The sequence below is a fragment of the Camelus bactrianus genome, chromosome 3 (assembly GCF_048773025.1).
Source record: "Camelus bactrianus isolate YW-2024 breed Bactrian camel chromosome 3, ASM4877302v1, whole genome shotgun sequence".
NCBI lineage: Eukaryota > Metazoa > Chordata > Mammalia > Artiodactyla > Camelidae > Camelus > Camelus bactrianus.
In genome coordinates this window covers 134088051-134110615 of record NC_133541.1, presented here as the reverse complement: position 1 = coordinate 134110615, position 22565 = coordinate 134088051, and the positions used below count along the sequence as shown (strand labels likewise).

Sequence of the window (22565 nt, the reverse complement as noted above, 5' to 3'; positions counted from 1 at the left end):
ACATGTATTCATTTTCATATTCTTTTTCAACATAAGTTACTATAAGTTATTAAATATATTCTCCTGTGCTATACAGTATAAACTTGCTGTTTACTCTATACATACTCAGTATCTGCAAATCTTGAACTCCCAATTTATTTCTTCCCACACCCTCTCCCCTCTGGTAACCATAGTTTGGTTTCTATGTCTGTGTGTCTGTTTCTGTTCTGTAGATAAGTTTATCTTTTTGTTTGTTTGTTTTTTTAGATTCCACATGTGAGCGATCTCATATGGTATTTTTCTTTCTCTTTCTGGCTTACTTCACTTAGAATGACATTCTCCACGTCCATTCATGTTTTTACAAATGGCATTATTTTATTATTTTTTTATGGCTGAATAGTAGTCTATTGTACAAATATACTACAACCTCTTTATCCAGTCATCTGTCAGTGGACATTTAGGTTGTTTCCATGTCTTGCTATTGTAAATAGTGCTACTCTGAATATTAGGGTGTAGGTATCTTTTTGAATTATGGTTCCTTCTGGATATATGCCCAGGAGTGGGATTGCTGGGTCATATGGGAGGTCAATGTTTTGTCTTTTGTGGAACCTCTGTACTGTTTTCCACAATGGCTCCACCAAACTGCAACCACAGTGTAGGAGGGTTCCCTATTCTCCACAGACTCTCCAGCATTTACTGTTTGTGAACTTCTGAATGATGGCTATTCTGACTGGTGAGATGTGATATTTGATTGCAGTTTTGATTTGCATTTCTCTGATAATGATATTGAGCATTTTTTCATGTGCCTATTGGCCATTTGTATGTCTTCATTGGAGAAAAGCTTCTTTAGGCCTTCTGCCCATTTTTGGATTGAATTGTTTGTTTTTCTTTCTTATCAAGTGTAAAAGGTGTTATATATTCTGGGAATTAAGCCCTTGTCAGTCTCATTTATTGCAACTATTTTCTCCCATTCCATAGGTTGTCTTTTAGTTTTGCTTACTGTTTCCTTTGCTGTGCAAAACCTTGTAAGTTTAATTACATCCCACTTGTATATTTTTGCTTGTATTTCTATTGCTTGAGTAGACTGCTCTAGGAGAACATTGATGAGATGTATGTCAGATATTTTGCCTATGTTTTCTTCTAAGAGGTTTATAGTATCTTGTCTACATGTTTAAGTCTTTAAGCCATTTTGAATTTATTTTTGTGTATGCTGTGAGGGAGTAGTCTAACTTCATTCATTTACATGCAGCTGTCCAGTTATCCCTACACCATTTGCTGAACAGGCTGTCTTTACTCCATTGTATGTTCTCACCTCCTTTGTCAAAGATTCAATGACCAAAAGTTTGTGGGCCTATTCTTGGTAATTTTGTTTATCCATTCATTGATGGATGGATATTGTTTGTAACCTTTGTCTACTCTGAATGATACTGCCATGAATATTGATGTGCAAGTTTTTGTGAGAATATGTTTTCTTTCTGTTGGCTGTACAGTTGGCCCGCCATATCTGTAGTTTCCACTTCATGGATCCAGATGGCTGATTGTAAAGGGACTCAAACATCCTTGGATTATGGTATCCAGGGTGGGGGGTTCTTGAAACCAACCCCCCGAGGATACTGAGGGATGACTCTACATGTAGGAGTGGAATTGCTGAGCCATATAACTCTAACCTTTTGAGGAAACACCAAACTTCTCCAAAGAAGCTGCACCATTGTCCCTTTCCACTGGCCGCAAATTAGGTATCTCTGCCTCCTCAACGACACTTGTTATTGTCCATGATTTGATTAAAACCGTCCTAGTGGGTGTAAAATGACAACTCATTTTGATTTTGATTTGGCTAGTGATGCTGAGCTTCTTTTCATGTGCTTATCGGCCATTTGTGTATTTATGTAAATCCTTGGCAAATTTAAACATTGGGTCGATTTTCTTTGTATAGTTCAGTTGTAAGCATTTTTTATATATCCTGAATACTAGTCTCTTCTTAGATACATGCTTGGCAAAATTTTTCTCCTATTCTGCAGATTGTCCTTTCACTTTAGTTTTTTTAAGCATTAAAACAATTTCTTTACAGGGGAGGTAATTAGATGTATTGATTTATTTTATTTTTCTTGCTAAGCATGCACTCTGTCACTTGATATACCCCCTTCCCCTGTCATTTCACTTTCTTGATGATGTAATTTGTAACAAAAAGGTTTTAACTTTGATGAAGTCCAGTTTATCTGCTTTTATCTTCTATCACTTGTGCTCTTCGTATTGTATCTAGGAAACCAAAGCCTATCCTAGGACCACAAAGATTTATACTGTGTCTTCTTTTAGAAAGTTTATAGGTTTAGTTTTTACGTTTCTGTCTGTGATCAAGTTTGAATTAATTTTTATTTATTTAAAATATGGGGGTCCAGATTCCAGATTCATTCTTTTGCCTGCAGATACTCAGCACTCCCTGCACCATTTGTTGAATAGACTATTCTTTCAATGGGGTGTTGTTGACACCCTTGTGGAAAACTGACTGTAAATGTAAGTTTTTCCCCCTGGGTTTTTATTATGTCTCATAGATTTATTTATTCAAACTTATGCCAGTACCATTCTGACTTAGTACTATAGCTTTTTAGTACCCTTTAAAGTGAGTCCTCCAACTTTGCTCTGCTTTTTCAAGATTGTTTTGGCTGACCTGGGCCCCTTGCACTTCCATATGAATTTTGGGATCAATTTTTCAATTTTTGCAAAGAAGTCAGCTGGAATATTGATAAGGATTCCACTGAATTTGTAACTCACTTTGGGGAGTCTTAACATTTTTAACAATATTGTCTACCATTCCATGAACATGGGATGTGTTCCATATATGTAGATCTTTTAAGTATTATTTCGGTGATACATCAAAATATTCAATGTACAAATCTTGTAAATTTTTGTTAAATGTATCTCTCATTTTATTTTTAATGCTGTTGTAAATGGAAAGGCTGAGCTTCTTGAGGGTAGGACTATATATTAATTTGTTTATTTCTAGGATTTCTACACAGCAAATACTCTAGGTTTATATTTGCTACATAAATCTATCCACAACTCTTCCCACCCCCGTGTTATAAGAAACCAAGACCCAGGTTAAGTTACCTGAACACCTATGTGGAAGTGAGAAATGAGACCCTTGGGTGGGGCTTTGTGAAGATGATACTGAGAGCTTATTTAGGATGGCTTCATCTTAAATTCCTTTAAACAACACTTTTGGTGTAGTCAGATACATTAAGATCATGCCCTTTTGATGTGCAGAGGAGCTAAGACTATCATTTTCAAATAATTTCTAGTGAGAGTGTTGTACTTGAAATCAAATTTGCATCAATCTTTGAAGATTTATGTTTCAGGAATTTTGACTACAGAACACCTGTCTTTATTCATTAATGACAACTAAATTCTCAAGCAACATGTAAGAGTTTGAGCAAACTGCCCCAGCCCCGTAGTGCTGGTTGGCTGCAGCTGTAACTGGAGTCAGTGCTTACCTCTCCCAGCACGCTTGGGCTGATCTGCTCAAAGGTGTTCGTCTAAAAGTTTGTCTGTAGTCTGTTGGACAAAGCCATAAAACATTGAGTTAATGTTGCTGGAATGCAATATATTCCTATTAATATTAAGTAAGCACATATTGAGTGCTTACTGTATGTTGGGAATTGTCCCTCAGACTCACATGTATATTATTTCACTTAAAACTTCATATATTTCCTTGTTATTCTCACTTTACAGATAAGGAGACTGAGAATTAGGTCTTCTGTATTTTGGATGGAGCTCATTATCAATGACAGGAAGTTGTAAGGAAAAAGATATTGATTCATCCTGAGAAAATATTTTTCTGACCGTCAGCAGTGAAGAGGGTGAACACTGAAGAAGGTGATCATTGTTTGAGTGAGACGAGCCCCGGGTTGTACGGAGTCAGCATCCCTGTCCTGGACACGGCACGTGTAGATCTGTGTGGTGGGTGAGGCGGCGAGGCCGCGCAGGGAACGCGGATGCCGGGCCATTGGGCTGTGCTCAGGCCCGGTGGGGCTTTCTCCTAAGGGCAGTGGACCGTCATTGACAGATTTTTATTAGGCGAGTGGGGTGCTCTCGTAGATCACTTTTGTCTTGTAGAATGCTTAGAAACATTTAGAAGGCTCTGCAGGAGGTGATGTGATGAGTCAGATTAGGGTGGCTGCCAGGTGTAGGAGTGTAGAATTTTCAAGTGGTTTTCAGTCCCAGTTTTGTGGCTGAGTAGCTGTGTCACTTTGGATGATGCACTCAAGGAAGTAAACAATTTATCTAATCAATTGAAGAAGTGATGTACCGACCTCCCAGGACTGCTGTGGTGATCCAGTGAGATAACGTGTGCACAGTGTGCAGCGTGGTCCCCAGCACACAGTCAGTGCTGAGTGAGTGCCAGTGAGTACCTGGTAGGTCAGGTGTGGGTGGTGGGACTCGGTGACTGAGGAAATCTGGGCCCTGAAGGTGGGGTCCAGTCACATCTGTGAGTGATGGGCCTGAGCTGGGAGAGGAAGGGAGACCTTGCCCCCCGACCAGGGGCCCTTGGTTGGACGGCTATGGGAGGAGCACCGTGAAGTCAGCTCTTTGCAGGTGGAGCTCGAGTTGCCTTTGATACATCTAAGTGCATTGTCATGAGCTCAAAGAGGAGGTCTGGGCCCGGGCTGTGAATTTTCCTATAATCTTAATCCCTGAGGACGCTGAGGTATTGATCACTGAACGTGAAGACATACTTTACAGGACAAGTGAATAGTAGTATCATCTCTGTCATCAAAGCTCACATCTCTTTATTCATCACAAGTTTGCTATTGGGTACTTACAGAGCTCACTTCACCGCCATCCCCTGGGCTCAGGCTCCACAGTAAAGAGCTGGTGAGCCTCCCTCTTTTCCAGAAGAAGACACATTTAGCTGGTAGAATTCTGTACCTCGCCAGACTTAGAATTTTAGTTTGTTGTTTTAATTCTATTTTCTGTTAGCCATCTCCTGACAGGAGAGACGTTTTACCTCATGGACATATTTCAATTAGCTGTTACTGAGAATTGCTGATCTGATCCATAGTGTAAGTATTATATTAACCTTGTAGAGTATTTATCATTTTTCTGTCTTTGCCCTTTAATTTTGTATGCCCCTTCAAGTCTCTATCCTATTTGGGGCCTTATTTTTTTTAATTAAAAAATGTCTATTTGCAGTTAAGAAAACAAAAGAAAAGAAAAAATACACATGATAGCTAAACTTAGAAAATATCTAGTGTGTTATCTGTCTCAGCAACGGAGGGTTCTAGAAACTCGTGAAAACCTTCATTACACAAGTTTCTTAAAATGCTGATTAAGAAATAAAACCTTCCTTCTTCATCTTTCAAGCTGCACAGCTAATTGTGAAGAAAGTGAGGGGAAATCCTCAGAAGCCAAGACAAACCAGAAAGCAGGGATTCTGGGTGATACGCGAGCCTTAGAAGCCCTGGGGTGCCTGTTGGCTCCTGTACTGAGTTTCAGTTGCCTTGACTGGAGGGTAGGAGGTGAGCCCGATTCCTCTCACACTGGGAGTTGGATGACTGATCATATGTAAGGCCAAGCCCATCCCGAGAAGCATGGTTTACTAAAGGGTTAACTATGAAAAAAATTCCTCAAGGTAAGACATTAAGGAAAGTCAATTTTTTTGGAAGAGGGGAAAAATAACAAATCCAAAGTAAGGATATAGTTTAAAGCTCTTCTGGCATGAGAGTAACCACAAACTCCTGGCAGAGAATCACAGCTACTCCTGGAATGAGAAGCTGTGGTTTGAATGAATCAGTGAGCAGCCATTCCGAAAAAGGCCTCCAGAGTCTTGAGGATCAAGATACTTGACTGCAAACACCTGTCTTCCAAGGTCTCAATCAAATAACCAGAAACGTTTTAAAGGAAAGAAGCCATAATCATAGTTCTATTTCTTAACATTACTTTATGCTAGGAATTCAGAGGTGACTATGGAGTTGTCTCCTCTTTTATGGACCTTACCTTCTCTTTGGGGAGACAAACTGACATAGTTGGGGAGCTTGGTGGAGGGAGGTGATAGTCTGTTGCAATTAGCCAGGAGAGGAGATTAAGAAAGCAGTGAAGGGTGGGTGAACTTTTTAGCTAAGGACATTCTTGTTCTGCTGGCTCTTAATTGCAGGCTCAATGAGCAGTCACTGGAGGGAATAGATCTTACGGAGGATGGACTTAGCTCAGGCCTCTTTAGAATGGACACGTGAACCTGGAGAAAGACAGTCAAATCTGTGCAGACATTAAAGTTCACTTGAACGTGCTCCATTCCTGAGCCAAAGATAGGACAAATATGCAGCACTTCTTAAGGACAGAGGAGTGGTTTTTAAGGTTCTCCGAGAATGAAACCCAGGGAACCGAGATGGCCAGTTGTCAAACTGTGACTTTGCTCTTTGGACGGTGTACCCACCAAGTGTATTGGCCTTTTATACATTTCCATTTCTCTTTAATACATGTCAGGTGATGAGGACGTGGGCACAAGTGTTTGACATCTTGTTGAGGCGACTTTGGGTACCTGCCTAGAAACGCGGGCACGGCTACAACTGCGTCACACATGTTGCCGCCCATCCCGCTCCCCGGCTCCGTGATCACGGCAGAGTGGTTCCTTGTTGACCTGTCCATCTCCTCTGTGACATCATAACCCATGAAAAGACCGGAGAGTATTAACTTGGCTTTTTTAAAGTCAAAGGAACAGATCTAATATGGAGTCAGATTTGTTCTTTCCTATTTCAGTATTCCCATGGAGAAGACAGTTTGGGCAGCTTTTTGTAGGGTCCTCGAGGCTTTCTCTCTCAGCCTCTGGGGGCCTCTATTGAAAACACTTCATAGCTGTCTGGCCTGCTGGAAAACCACTCCGACTGTTTTGCCCTGAAGATGTGTTCAGTTTATAACTCATCTCTACTCCTTGGAAAACAACTCAATAAAAACTCAGTTGGTTTTCCACCAGCCATGGGCAGGGGTGAGGGATACCTTGTTATTAATTCATAAAATAATAATAATAATAAAAATAGTAATAATAAAAATAGTAATAATAGTAATAATAGTAATAGTAATAGTAATAATAATAATAATAATAATAATAATAATAATAATAATAATAATAATAAAAGAAGTCTTAAAACAGCACTGGGCACATAGGTGAGTCAATAAATGCTTCCTGGCTTAAATCAAAAGTGATGACTCAGTGATTCCATGGCTGCTGTATTTGCTGAGCTAGTTACTCCTTTGCTCCATTACACATTTTTTTAACTGAAAAAGAAATACATGCAAATGGTTAAAAAAAATTCAAACAGAGCACAAAAATACACAAGTGAAAAAGTTTTCCCTCATCCTCTCTTCTTTCAGCCCTCCCTGGAGATGCCACTGTTTACTATCCTTTGGGTGCTTTTCCAGATATGCTATGCACATTCCCACCTATGTATGTAAATTCCTTTAAAGTTTTAGTTATTTTTAACTTAAAGGGATTTAAATCCTCAAGTGGCTTCTGCCTGGGTAATAGAACAGGACAAATCTGACTCCATATTAGATCTGTTCCTTTGACTTTAACCCTATGCTCTGTCTCCTAGGCTTCATCTTGCTTGTAAAACAATGTTGCTTAGAGCCTGAAATATACAGGAGAACCTATTCTGAAGACTCTGATCTTTAAGTATATTTAACACATTTTCATTCATAAAAAGATAAGAAATTGCAGAATAGAAAATAACGTTTGTTTTGTTAGAGGTTTACAGAGATTTGACCCAGGCAGATAGCTGCAAAAACAAAGGATTCTAACAAGAAGGAATTCCTACACCAAGAAGATTGCAACAACCAAGCACGTAGGAAAGGAGCCTGAATTCTGACTTGGGGAGATGGTTTTCCAGGACATTAGTTTGCCATCTAGGTCTACAGAAACTTCCTATTCCATGCCCCAACACCTGGTCTCCCAACTTATTGGCCTGTCCTGCACTGAAGAGAATGAATTTGGATTTGGTAGCACTCCTATATACCTAGCAAGCTGGGCACTGGAACTGAGTGTTATGGAAACAACAGGCCAGCCAAGGAACAATCACCACTCGGAGTGTTGGCGTACTCAGATTTATTATGCCGGCGGGCTCAGAGGGGCTTCTGCTCCGAAGTTCTGAGCACCCACCTCCAAGACATACACATGAAGTTTTAAAGGGTTAATTACAAGTAAGGGTGTATTAGCCAATAAGGCTCAAGCAACAAAATGGAAGGAATCAGCACACTGGTGCTTGTCAACTTGTAATAGACATTTGTTGAGCTTCGATTTACGACTTAGCTTGTTAGCCCAGTAAACTGACACTAAACTTCAGATTTACGAGTTAGCCCAGCAGAATTTAGATCAGTAAACCGACACTTATCACACTTAGATTTGTGACTTAGCTTGTTAGCCCTGCTGGGCTTTTCCTTCACATGAGGACAGCTCTCCCACACCCAGGGAACTACTGTGAGCCCTTGATGGTTCCACTAGGGTGGAGTGTGGTTTACACAGGACGGATGGGGACTATGCACCAACACTCAGGCAGTCTGCTCTGTCTGGGGCTCTGATCTTGAACCACCCCGCTCCCTGCCAGCCCAACACCTGGGACAGTGGAGCTAAGGCAAAGATCGTGCCTGCCTGTTTCCCAGCGTGTAAAAGGGGAATATGTACTCTTCCCAAGGTAGTTCTGAGCGACAACACCTGCGGGTGCTTGGTTCCCAGACCAACAGAAAACCCTGCTCCGCTTGGGGGCAACAGGTGTGATACCCGTAGGGGTTCTGCAGCAGCATCGGATGGAGGGCTGGATCAGGGAGGTAAAACTTGAGCTGCGGGCCTTGAAGTGTTACAGAAGGGTACAGAGGCAGGACTGCCGCCTTCTTCAGGGTGCCACCAGAGGTAAAGCTTTTTCTCTCCATCCCCGCTAGGACCTTACCCTTTCCAGATCCCTCCCTTCTCTCTGCTCTTCCTGTCCATCTGTCTCCCTCCACTTTTTCCCTCCTCTCCTCCCCCTCCCATCTTTTCCCTCCCTCACTGCCCCACCTTCTCTCGCAGAACCCAGAGCGGATTGCTGGCCCTCCTGCGCATGGGCGGTCGGTGTCAGCTGGACCGCGGGTTGGAAGCTCCATCTCCGAGCCGGGGATTAGCCCCAAAGGCTTCTCAGCTCTGTCGCCCGGCAGGCCTTTAGCTCCTGCCCGGGGCCGGTGCCTCTGGCTGTGGAAGTGCAATGTGGGGTCTCCCGGGAAAGGGGTCAGGTGGCTGCGGGAGGGCGGTCCGCGTGTCACAGACCACGAGGGCGTGAGTCAGCCTGTGTTCAGCTGAATTGCTCGGGCCAGACCCCTCTGCCCACGCCACCTGCCCCAGTGCCCCAGTGCCACAGCTTCCCGGGGCCTGGTGTTCACCTGCAGCCTCTCACCCAGCCGGGCTCCCCTCAGTCCGCTGCTGGCGTCCCCTTCACCTCTCTCCCCCGCGAGTCCTCTCCTCCCGGGCTTCCTCTCCTCGGCCACCGGCCCGTCCCCACAACTGGGCGGGCTGCGTCCCAGGCGGGCAGGGTCTGCGGACCCGGACGGGGCAGCTGGGGCTGGGGCTGGGGATGGCCTCCGAGCGGGGCTGCAGCCCGCGTTTCCACCCATTTCCCTGCCCCGCGACTCCGGGGCTGCCCTGGTCTTCCTTTCCCGCTCCCTGAGGAACAGCTCAGTGGCGTCTGCGCTGCTCCCTGGGCTGAGAGCCTCCGGCTGTAAAGCCCAGCTACTGGTGGAGTCGGGAAAAGGGATCCTCAGTGCCAAGCGAGCTTCTGTCTCCTCCCTCAGTGTTTCTGCCCCAGGTAAGTACCTTGAACACTTTCAGGTGTTATGATGGCGGTGCTTGTTGGTGTCATGTGTTTTTATAGTGAGAGGGATTACAGTGTTGAAAGCAGGGCTTGGTTCATTTAAAAATGAGCTGAAGGCATAAGGCTGTGTCATCCTCCTTCCTTCCCTCTCCCAGGGTGAAACGTGTGACCATCGATTTTAAAAAGACAGTTACATTCCCTAACTAGCCCAGCCCAGCTTGGTGTGTTAACAGGAACAGCACCACCAGAGGCGTTGGAGACCCAGGGACATTGCAGTCCTAAAGAGCTCCTGGCACAGTTTGGTTTGTTTTGGTTTTTGTTTTTCTTAAATTGTGGGGCAGACTAAGTAGTATAGAGGGAAAAATAATTGTCAAGAAATATTTTTTCATATAACAGCTTTATTGTGATATTGTTCACACACCATGAAGTCCACCCATTTAAATGGTACAATTCAGCAGCTTTTAGCATATTTACAGTTGTGCAACAATTATTATCCTAAACGTTTTCATCACATCAGAAAGACCAGTGGAAATGAATGACCAATCCACCCCTCCCCAGTGGTGGTTCTAAAGAAGTTTCTTGGCTATTCTTGACCATAAATTAACTTGTTACATTCCATGAAAAATCTGGTAGGAATTCTAATCAGAATTGCAATGAATCTGTCTATCAAAATAGGAAGAATTAATGTCTTTATGGCATAAACTTCTTCTACCCATGAATATAACTGGGACCCTATATTTTCATCTCTCCAGAGCCTGGCCCATGGGAAGTCCTCACTAATTTTTGGGCTTGTGAATGATGAGATTCTATACATCATTAGTTGCAACTGTAGCCTTTCACAGAAGAGAAAATTAACCTCAGTGAAGCCAAGTGACTCTCTGATGGTCAGAAAGAGTGACAGCCAGTGCTGGAGTGATCCAGTGGACTTGGTGCTTGCAACCAAAATTCTTCAGCAGCTACAGCTAAGGGGATTAGAGTGTTCTTTTATTTTTTCTTAATGGCGTTGCTTTTATTTTTACTTATTTTTTAAAATTAATTTTTATTGAAGTGTAGTCAATTTACAATGTTAGTTTCAGGTGTACAGCAGAGATTCAGTTATAAACATATGCATATGTGTATAAATATGTTTTAGATTGTTTTTAGTACAACTCATTACAAGAAATTGAATATAGTTCCCTGTGCTATATAGTAGGTCCTTGTCATTTATTTTATATTTATTAAGGTGTATCTGTTAATCCCCCCTTTCCTGCCTGCTAACCACAGTTGGCTTTCTATGTCCATGAGTCCATTTCTAGGAGCACCATTTTTCTTAGTAATATATGCTGGTTGGCTGCTTTCAGTTTCAGTAATTCCATCTGTGGGTGCTTTTCTTCTGGTGGCCTTTATGTGGTTTGTACACGTGGTAATAGAGGTCTGTATTTGGGAGAACTCCAGGCCTCGTGTAGTCCCTGGTACAGAGTTCCCACTGAGTTGATGCTTGAACTGGGAAAAAAACATAGTAAATGTTGGAATTTCCAATATGGTTGAGACTTCCAGGTTTCTATAACCTGCTTAGCCCACCTTAATATTGGCTGCACCCTTACTTGGTAATTTGGTGGAATTCCATGGTATGGTGGTGTAGAGACAGGGCCTTTAATGCTTATTCTCTTTCCTTTTTCTAACACTCATTCTCCTGGGTCTCCCAGATCCTCCCCCAGCAGTGCCCAGGGCTGGCTTGGTGCTGCGCTGAGGATATATTTATTAATAAGGACCTTTCCTCATCTCTTCTGAGCCTCCATTTTTTTCTCTGCACAATGAGGGCTTAGACTAGATATGTGCTTTTCAGTTTCTTTTAAAGCCATGTTTCCTTTGAGAAACAGAAAATGCAAATCACTCCTCCCATCCCAACCCTTTAGATTTTGATACAGCCTCCAAGGAGTGACATAGCACTTTGTGGAAAATTGATGTGATTGTGATTCCAGGTGGCACAGAAAAGACCCTTCAGAGATTTATTGCAGGGAGAGGGCAGGAAAGGTGCAGTATGTCACACTTTCTAGTGTGAGCACTGGAGCAGTGGCTTGGATTTAAATACGGTGTCTGACGTGGCCTCTCTCTAATCATGTACAATGTGATAAACTTCTCTACCTCAGTTTTTCTTGATGTGTCAAGTTGGCGTGATAATATTTTAGGGCTTTTGTGAAACATTATACACATAATCCATTTGTGTTTCGGTAGAAATAAGACCTGCTAGGGATTCAGGGATTTGTTTAAAAAAAAAAAATCTTGTCCATAGCAATCTGTCGGTGTGTATTTTGAATTTCCTGGAGGGTGAGGGTTGAGTCTAAAGTCCATCGTGGGACAGGTGGCCCATAGTTTTCTGTGCGCCTGATTGCCCCCTCCTCCCCAGTCCTCTTCCTCAGTCCAGGATTAAGTTCCCTAGTAGATTTACACAGAGGTCTTTTGGAAATGGCTTTTCATTTTATTGTTTCACCAAGAAGGGCTGCCATCATGATCTCTGTGGTCAGGTTTTGAAGGGCTGCCATCATGATATCTAGTCAGGTGAAGGCTATGCAATTGGGAGTTTCTATTTAATAAAAAGAAAAAAATTACAAATAGAAAATTAGAACAAGGGTGATGACAGGAGCTCTTGGAAGTGGGCACCATTAGTTTTGTTAGCTTCAGGTGCAGTGGCCTCTTGCCACGAGGACCCATCCTCTTGCTCTGAAGTTGGAGGGACCAATGGGTTGAGTGGGAATGTTAACTGAGTGTATCTCATGTGCTGGGCATTGTCCTATTTGTGCTTTTTGTTCCTTATTTGAGACAGTGAGCTCATTTAACCTCAATAGCCTCTTTAAAAAATTAGACTTTTTATTTTGAGATATAATGTAGATTCCCATGTAGTTGTAAGAGATAATATGGAGAGGGCCTATGGACCCTTTGTATAGTTTTCCTTAATGGTTCCAACTTGCAAGTTTGGGGTACAATTCATTACTGACTCACTAACAAGTTGAGGTTTGTTTTATTGCCCTAATTTTATTCACGATTAAACTGGGGCTTAGAGAATCACACAGGCCTGACCAGGTCACCCACATGGTTATTGTCGAGACGGGTGGAACGTGGGCTTGGGATTTCCAGGCAGTACCATTATGATGTTCTGTGGCAGGGAGAAGCATTCACTTTGCTGGTTTATTCATTCATTCAACAAACATTATTGAGTAACCTCTGTGGGTCAGATGTTTTCATAGGGTTATCTGATTCTTCAGCAGTCCTGAGAATCAGGTAATGTTTATATTTTTTATTCTGAGAAAATTAGCTCTAAGAAGTTATAACCCCCCCCAAAGGAAATATAGCTCATAAAGGAGCGATACTAAATTTGTACAGTCACCCCTTTTTATGCAGGTGGTACCCTAGGCATTTTACATTTGCAAACTTCTGTAATCCAGATATATTCATGTAAGAGAAAGATTTTTTTTTTAATTGAAATATAGTCAAGTTTACAATGTTGTGTCAATTGCAAGGTTTTTTTTGAATTTTGAATTAAAAAATATTTTTTCAGGAGGGTAATTAGGTTTATTTAGTTGTTTCATTTTTTAAAATGAGGTACTGGTGTTTGAACCCAGGACATCTTACATGCTAAGCACGTGCTCTACCACTGAACTGTACCCTCCTCCCCAAGGCAAGTTTTCTTATCCATTATTCTGAAGCTTAGGAGTTCAAATAAATTGGATAGAAAACCAGATCTTTTGATCCCACTGTAGTACTTTTCTTTATATTCTGCTGAAGGAGGTTGGGGAAAGCACTTCCTTTGTTCATTTCCTTATTCAGCATTTTTCAGCAGTGACTTTGCATCAGGGCCTTGGTAGGTGCTTGGAAACAGAAAACAAGAAATGACCCTTCTCTGCAGGGCAGGAAGCCTAGACCAAAAGCTGGGTAATGTGATCCGAGCTACGGTAGCCATTTGAAGACTCTGAGGACAAACTGTACCCCCGGATTTACTTGAGCTTCCCTTGCCTTCTGGTTGGTACACACCAGGTCACCGCAACCCAGATGGGCCTGCAGCCCACAGTACAGTATGTACCTCGATCTCCTCTCCCCTCTCGTCAGGGCCTGCAACATGAGCATCCCTGACTACGTGCAGTGTGCTGAGGACCACCAGACTTTCCCCGTGGTGGTCGAACACGTGGGGATCATCTCAGAGGAGAATTTCTTTTGCATCTATAAGTGAATCACCTTGGTGAGTCAGATCAGTCCGTGCAGCTCCCAGTGGGCAAACTGTATCCACTACAGGCACCACTATGCGCCCAAGAATGGGTGGAGCGACTTCCAGACCCACCGCAAGGTCTTGGGCCTTGTCATCATTACTGACTGCCTCTCGGCCAAGGCTTCGAAAAGCTCCACGTGCAGAGGAGCTGTATGGCACCACGCTCTATGACTCTCAGCTCTTTGAATTTCTGCTGCATGGGGAGGTGGCCGAGCAGCCGCGCACCGAAGTGGCCTTCAATTTACGAGGACTGCAGGGTGGTGGAGAAGAGGATCGACGACTTCATTGAGTCACTCTTCATCTTGCCCAAGTCCAAGTGGCTAGACGGTGCATCCGACAATTCTGGGGACAAGATCCTCCTTCTCTGCATCCCATTTGAGAAGGAGGACATCATGGGACTGGACACAGAAAGCAGGTAAGTTTACCTGGAGGCCAGTCCACCCTGGCTGTGTGCCGGGTTTCTTCCCTACATCCAGAAAGGGATCAGCAAGGAAGAGGACACTCTTGTAGCCAAGGGTGGAGGGAGGTGCAGCCCGCCGGTTTACAGACATTTAAAAGTGAATCCGCCTTTGTTTCAGAGAGATTCTTTTAGGGTTATTGTGGACACTTACTCCAGCTTTTCAGCCAGGACCCTGGTGGGACCCCTGGAGTTGCTGTCCAATAGAGTAGCCACAGCCACTGATGCTAGGAGAGCTGGGGAGGAGGCTGCTCTGAGCTGAGATTTGCTGTAGGTCAATTGAACATCAGACGCTGAGACTTGTCTAGTAAAAAGAATGTAAACTATCTTATCACTTCCTATATTGATTACATGTCAAAATGATAGTATTTTACATATAGTAGGTTAAGATTTGTTCTTAAAATCATTTTCTAGTATTTGTTTTTTGTTTGTTGGTTTGTTTCTTTGTTTACCGTTTTAAATGTGGCAACTGGGAAACTTTCTTTACATGGCTCTCATTTCATTTATGTTGGGCAGCCTGTCTTAAGATAGTCTCATCCCTTTGCTTGTAGATGAGATATTGAATCCCGAGAGGCAGAACGAGGCGCTGGTTGAGTTGGGGCTGGAGCCGGTGTCTCCTGCCTCCCAGGCCCAGCACCTGTTCGGCTCAGGCCCTCTCTTCCTGCCCGACAGCCAGCATGCCATGTTGGGACATCAGAATCACCGCCAGGGACCTCCGAATGAACTCCTTATGCAGGGAAAGGCGTATCACGGAGTATGGGAAAGAGCAGGGAAATGTTCATCCTCACTTTGTCCCTGTGATTAAGTCAACGGCCCCACTTTGTCTCGGAATTACAGACGAGCTCTTCTGGGCTGCCTACCCCCCCACCATCTGCTCTGTTTCCCCTTGTATCTATAGTGCTGTCCATCGTGCAGAAGAGGGTGACATGCCTTTGCCGAGAGGTGGTCCCCCTTCGCTGGGGAGAGTGAGGGAAGCTGTGTGCCCACGGCCTACGGCCTCAGGCCTTGAGTCTGGAGAGTACTCATGGCGGTCTGACAGGTGATGGTCGGAGGACCTAGCACGGCTGCCGGGCCCACTGTGGAGGCGGTGCTCTGTGATTCTTGAAATTAACAAAGATCAGATTCTACTTTCTGGTTGTTGGTAAGTTGGAGGAGAAGATGCCAGAGAATTGATAAAAAGAATGTCCAGACCAGCCCTGTGAGTGATAGGCAGAGGGGACCCGAGTCCCCCACGTGTGTGAGGTGCCTAGCGGGCTCTGGATGAATTTTCTGTTCCTCCCGGACATAACTCTATGGCTTAAGGAAGAGGCAAGGCATGTCATGGCTGTACTTGTCCTCACAGGGCCCTGTGATCTTCATGCCCGCACTCCCCTTCTGCTCCTTGGAGATGAGGTGTCAGGTTTAGGAGCCTGGGCACTGCTGAGGGCATAGCTGCCAGCACTGTGCTACACCGAGCCTGGATCCGTTCACCTCACATGTCACCTCCTGCTGAGCCCCCAGGCGTCAGTCAAGGTAGGTGCATAGGTGCAACATACGCAGAGACCACGTTCTCCCCCTGGACAGATTGGTTGGTGAGCAGTGGAAGCCTAGAGCCCTGCCCCAGCCCCAGGCCAGTGCCTCCTCTTTTGTCATAGGAGGCACTGGTGATATTTTTGCTCAGCAACTGCTTGGCTCTGACTCTGCAGACCCACCAGAGAATGCCAACTTGTTTTTGCCTTTTGAAGTCTGCCCTTGGGATTTGGCGGAGTAGCTGGATGTGTGCTTAGCCCATAGTGGTTGACACTGTCACCATTGTTTACCCAGAACCTCGTGTACCAGGCATGGCTCCCGGGATCAAAATACAGCAGCGCATTAAACCTCCCTCCTGGTGGGTCTGTCTGTTTTGGTACCATAAGGGCTCAGCCAGCATCTTAACGTCAGTGAGATAACGTGGCAAGTGAGCTCGGGTCAACCACATTTTCCTCCAGTCACTTTTACTCAATTTTTGCTTTTACTATTCCACAGTCATTAATTTTTTAAACAATGCTTTGGTACAGGAACAGTCTAATTCTCTCCTGCTACTCTTGGTGGAAGTGAGTAAAACTGTCCAGCCTGAAATGCGACCACAATTTGTAGCTCAAAAGCTGCCTAGACGCATATAGGTGGAGTTTTGGTTAGGGGCGCTGATCACGTTGGGGTCCCCCGGCAGCGCCGCTCCCCTCAGGCCCCTGCCTTCCCTGGAGCAGAAGGTGAGTGTGGGTCTCACCGTCCCAGCATCCCTGGCCTCACACACTCACATAAATTCTTGTACATGCTGTCAAAATCATTTTTGTTCTTGTGTGTTTCTAATTTTCTCTTGTTCCTCTTTTCTTTTTCTTTATTCTTTTTCTCTTGTACTGCCCAGTGAGCATGTTGTTGCGTCTGAAAATGTGGGCTGTGCACACCCTGCATTGGAAATATCCAGATTGCCCTCCGTACTGTCTCCATCGCTTTAAAGAGCAAAAACTTAACAGTTACCTGGATCCATGTATTATCCTAGTCATTTTTTATTTTCTAATTTTTTGGAATATTTGCTTTGTTAGCACATCACCCACTGGTTTTTGATACCTGTTAAAATCCTTGCTTTGAGGAACCTGTTTGGTCCTCCTTATATTTGGTGACAAATGCACCCTTATTAAATTTGTTTGATAGTTTTGAAGAAGTGAGATGCGAATTGATTTAGGCGGCTGCTGAGGGATCCTTTTCATGGAGTATTTAAACTTGTAAAGTCAAATTCTGCAGCATCTTGCTCGATTCCTGCTTTTACACAAACGTGCTCTTCACGCGGTTCCTGGCTGTCACTGTGTGACGTGCGTGATGGCACTTCCTGGCCAGCGGTCACTGGTGAGAAAGTGGCAGGCTCATGGGTGTGCAGCTGCAGGGGACGCTGTTGGAGGAAGCAGTCACCGTTTACTTATTTAATTTTTTTTTTTTTTGCATTCAACATCCCTGTGCCATTTACTTTACTTTGCCTTCATAAAGTGGCTTAGGGGGGTCTAAAATCCATGCCACTCTTGTGTTCCCTTTACGAGGCTGGTTTTTCTGAGTATCAGGAAAACATGGCCTTCTCCTAAGTAGCTGGCTCACCTGGATCTTGTTGACACAGCGACCGCTAAAGGAGACCGTAGCTTCCTCTCTTATCCAGCCAGTGGGCATTCAGAGACGGGTCTGTGCTTTGCCTCAGCAGCCGTGCAGGCCTCCCTGCCCCGGCCTTTACTTTTAACCCATGTTGGCATAAATAGCTGACTCCGTGTCTGTTGCAGCTGATGTCCACCACTGACGGCCGTGTAGTTAGTTTGCGGTAGGGAGTCTGCAACACCCCAGCCAACCTTGAAGGAAGAAGTTTTGGCCGACCTAGGAACTTGGATTCTCACCCCCATCATGGTTCATCTCACTCGGTGGAAGGGATTGGCCACCACCATCATGCTGAACATGAGGCCTTGTTTCTCCTTTCATGCTCTGGTCCAAATGTGGACACTTCATTTATCACTGAATTTGTATCGCTTGAGACAGGCCATAATATCTGAATGAGTCCATCACATTCTGGATGGGGAACAGAACAGAAGTAAGTGTCACAATTAGATGGAGTCTAGGCTGTCCGTGTTGGCTAATGCTGGCTGGGATCTGTGATGGCCGGGCTGTGCCCTGGACACAGGCCTTTCCCGTGGCTCCCGAGAGCCCAGGGGTTGGAGTGAGAACAGCCTTGCCTGGGTTCCTCCATCCTCATCTGCTCACTGGCAAGTGTGTCTGCTAATTAGGAGCTCCCCCAGACCTCGGGCCCTTCAAAGCTCAGACCACGGGAGAACCTTGAGTCCCTTCTCCTGGGCCTCCTTTGTGAGAATACAGTGCCTTCTGAGGTGACCAGTGGCAGGAGATGCCTCCCCCTCCAGGGAGCACCCTACGGAGGACTGTTAGTCAGTGTACCATGCTGTGAACTTGGGGGGTTACGGCCATGGTCCCTGTAGAACCACATTTGAGATGGGCTTAGCGACGGAAATAATAGGACTGATTCCAGGCCAGGGATTAGGGGAGGGAACATTGGAAATTGAATGTGACCTCAAACACATAGTTGGGTGCTGGGGCTGTTACTAAAATGGGGAGTCTGGGAGGTACCTGCCAGGAATCGAATTCCAGAGTAAATGGTGAACATGAGGCATTTTTAAGATGCCATTTGTCATCCAAGTTAGGACTTCAAAGAGGCACTCGTGTCTATGAGATTGTGGCTCAGGTGAAGGAGCCGGGCTATAGATACACGTTGGGAGTCGTCATTCTTAGCTGGTGTTCATAGCCTTGCATGTGAATTAGATCATCTCGAGAGCTGCAGACTGAGGCTGAGGGGGGGCAGGGCCCTGCCTGGGTTGGAGGAAAGCCCAGACCATGCAGCTTTGGTGTGTCAGTCAGCGGCATTTGCGATTTTCAGCCTAATGCCATTTATCTTTAAGGGGCCGGGGGGTGTGCAGGGCCAGCCAGGAAGAAATCTGAAGGGAGGGTCGTGGCCACGTGTGTGTCTTGGGAAGATGCAGAGTCTGCAGGGTCTTGGAGGGTAGACTTCTTAGAAGCTGGAGTTGGAGTGAGGAGTGGGCAGAAGGTAGTCACACTCACCTGTGAGGGAGGGGGGAGTCCTTGGGAGTCCCCACCCTACCGGACTCGCTTTCCCATGAACAGAAGGCAATCATACAGAGTATCTGAAGTGAGAAAGGATGGGTGCTGGGAGGGGAGCCAACCTGGAGAATGGTGCTTGGAAAGTTCTGGAATAGTCTCCCTGGAAAATAGAGTTAAAAATACCCAGAATCTTAAGAACGTTGATAGTGACTGGGGAGGAAGCAGTTTTTCTGGCCTCCTAAGGGTAAGTCATGTATCCGGGGATACACAGAAAAATCGGGCATTCTGTTCCGTGGTCTTGATCCTTACCGGGGGAACAGTGCAAGTTTAAAGGGGGAGAAGGGCAGCGGAGGGAAACTAGCCAGGCCCCGTGTCAGGTACCAGTCGGCCGCCCTACTTGCGTGTTGAATTCACATCCATGCCTCCCAGGTGGGCGGTGGCAGCCCCCTTTTGCAGATCGGGAAGCCTTCTCAGAGGGTTAAGGAATTGGTCCGTTTAGTGGCTAGTAAATGCTGCAGCAGAATTCAAGCAAGGCCTTGTCAGACTTCAAGGGCATGTTTTCTCTACTAATTCCGGTACCTCCCTGTTGAACCTGGAATGGTGAATTGGGTCAGTTTTGGAGCCTTTCAGAAAAAGTACGATTTAAGTGCCTCAGGACTGTTTCACAAAGCTCAGCGTTCTTTGATTTTTCTGAAGCACCGCAGTGCTTTTCGCCCCACAGTTGTTAGGTTTTCTCCATTCTCGATGACGTGGTTGCAAATCACGTACAGGTGCAAAACCAGACTTAGCAGCTTTTGAAGGGAAACTCTCCAGTTCTCCCTTGATCGGCTTTCTTCCACGGGATGTAACTGTGCTGCAGCGTAGGCCTGAGTTTTACTTATGGAGTGAGGGTTTAATATCCAAAGTTAGCATAAAATGGTCAGATGAAGAAAATCGACGTTGACAATTTATTTTTGGGTTTCATTAGACAAGATATACTATCAATTAATGACCCATATAGCAAATGAAATTGACTACAGAACATTGCATTTCTTACTTTCTATTTAGAGTTCTCTTACAGAATAAGGTTGCCTGCTTTGGAACATCATCTCCACCACCACGGCACCTATCAGTGTGTTGGTGTGATTGCATTTACGCAGTGAATGTAATCTGATCTTCCTCAGCCCCAAACACTCCAGTGAAGAATCACGGGCTGTAGCCATCTCTTGGTCACGCAAATACTTCTAAAATTATATGATGCCAGAAAAGAAGGAAGAGAGAGAGAGAGATTGCCTTTATCAAAGTTCCTTTCAATTCTAACTGCAAACTGTTGTTGAGCAGCTCTGGTTTCCTTTGGATATGAATATATACATTTCTTTGCATGTAATCTGGGTTTTGGACTAGAACACCAAGTTCTTGCTGTCCACAAGCCACAAAAACAGTAGCCAAATTGCACACGTGTGAAATTGTTTATACTTTTTCCTGAGAAAGTATCCTTGAATTTGGGACTTGGGCTGTGATTTTTGCTTTTTGCTTCCCGCACCCCTCTTGTAATCTCTCACTCCTTCCCACGTGGCCCCCAAGAGTTCGTGGTCTCAAAGGAGCGGGCAAACACCCAGTTGGTCACCATGTACTGCTGCTATAGATGAAGCCCAACCAAGACCTAAAGGACATTATCAGAGAGGACTTCCTGGAAGAAATGGACTCTACATTCATTTGTGAGGTCAGAGTGTCAGCCAGGAGAAGTAGTCAAGAATGTGGCTCAGGTGGCAGGTGCAGCCCGGGCAGATGCCTGGAGGCTTTTGGCGTGGGGAAACGGGAGAGTGCCCTGTGTGGTCCAGGGTGGAAGGTGCCCCTGCTGGTGAGGACACTGGAGAGAGTCCGGGATGGAGGGCTTTGGAAGAGCTTGGGTTTTACTAGAACTGACACAGTAGTCAGTGAAGGGTGTCATCAGAAAGTGACCCTCAGGGAAGGTAATTCTGGTTTTTCTTCTGATATTCTACAGACACAAGGGTCGGGACGGGTGAGAGTAGGTATATCTGTCTCTTTGAGACCCACACCGTCAATCATTTATTCATAACACGTGCACTTCTGTGTGTCTCGGGGAGAGAGGTTGGAGCCACATTAGTAAGCAAAATGTATTTGCTTCTTGTGAGCTTAGCATTGTCAGAAGTTGACTTAGCCTAGAATGTTCTAGGAATAGAGGAACAAATTGTGGTAGTTGGAAGGAGGGAAGGCTTCCTTGGGAAACAGTCAAAATGAGCCTGGAGACAAGTGGGAAGTAGGAGCAAGTCAGGGGGCCCCTGAGGTCACTGGGGACCTGTGTACTGAGGTGAGGCTGGGCAAGCAGTGTCTGGGGTGGGGCTAGAATTCCACCAGGGAGCCTCTGAAGGATTTGAAGTGGGGGTGATGTAATCAAATTTGTGATTTGGGAAGACTGCTGTGGCTCTGTGTGTGTGTGTGTGTGTAGAAGGGAAGAGGGGAAGGGTGCCACCAACAGGGGGGGTCACTAGAAGAACATTCACAGGCTGGGAGAGAGGCGTCGGGACTGCTTGGGGACGGCAGGGGCAGTGTGGATGCCGGATTTCCTTATGGGGAGGGCTTGTTAGCAGGGCGAACCTAGAGGCGACTTTTGGCTGGAAGAAAACAGATGGAGGCTGCCAGGTGGACTTTCCTCTTCTCTCCTTCCCTGCCTTGTGTGATGATCTTAGCTCAGCCAACTTTTGGAAAAGAAGAGCTAAGTTCCAGGGTAGCCCAGGACTTTGTTGAGCTCGTTCGAGTGAGATCTGATAGGATTTAGGTTTGTGTTCAGATCTGCATGTTCACTTAGCTAGAAACGTCCCGTCATTTCGATTTCTATAGGGGTTTTTATTCTTGATAAAGATTGCTTTCTTGGTGAGAGGAAATTTAATACAGCTGTTGGCTTTCTCAAAAAAAAATCATATCTTTTAAGAACTTTAATATTCAAAACAATAGGAATATATTAAAATGTTAAAGTAAGACTTTGGTGCAGTTTCTTTGCTTTCTGAGCTAGTGTGGAGTTAGAGCCTTTGCATTACTTAAGAGCACATACTTGTCAGTATTTAAAGAGCTGTTAGTGAGCGCCCCAGGCCCCACCTCTCAAAACATCATTAAAGTTTGCTCTGAAATAGTGAGGTCATAAAGGTCTTATTTGCAGAAACCAAACAGTTGGTTTATAATATGCAGCATAGCTCCCTTTATAAAATAATAATAGGTTCAAAATTAAGAAAGTGGAGGATAATTGATTTTTTTAAAGCTGAAACATAAACTTTCTTGTGCTAATGTTGCCACTGGAAATTTTGAAAAGAAAAATCCTACTGTAATATCATCTACGTGGAATACATATATGACTTTCACTTTTGAAAAGTAACTGCGTGGTGGTTTTTGAATTCAGGAGAATTCCAGCTCAGATACTGGCAGTGATGGTTGCTGGCTTTTAATGGAA

At 44.8% G+C, this 22565-nt stretch overlaps 1 long non-coding RNA gene across 4 annotated transcripts in view; it reads left to right on the top strand.

Annotated features, from left to right (window-relative positions):
• LOC141577143 (uncharacterized) overlaps positions 1 to 22565 on the top strand; it is a 114397-nt gene that overhangs the window by 41528 nt on the left and 50304 nt on the right. The window contains exon 1 of one of the 4 annotated variants that reach the window (XR_012505775.1): positions 13288 to 14458. The exons of the other annotated variants lie outside the window; for them this stretch is intronic. This is a non-coding gene — a long non-coding RNA (uncharacterized LOC141577143). Of the gene's footprint in view, positions 1 to 13287; positions 14459 to 22565 lie in introns of those variants that run through there. 4 annotated transcript variants of the gene reach the window in all.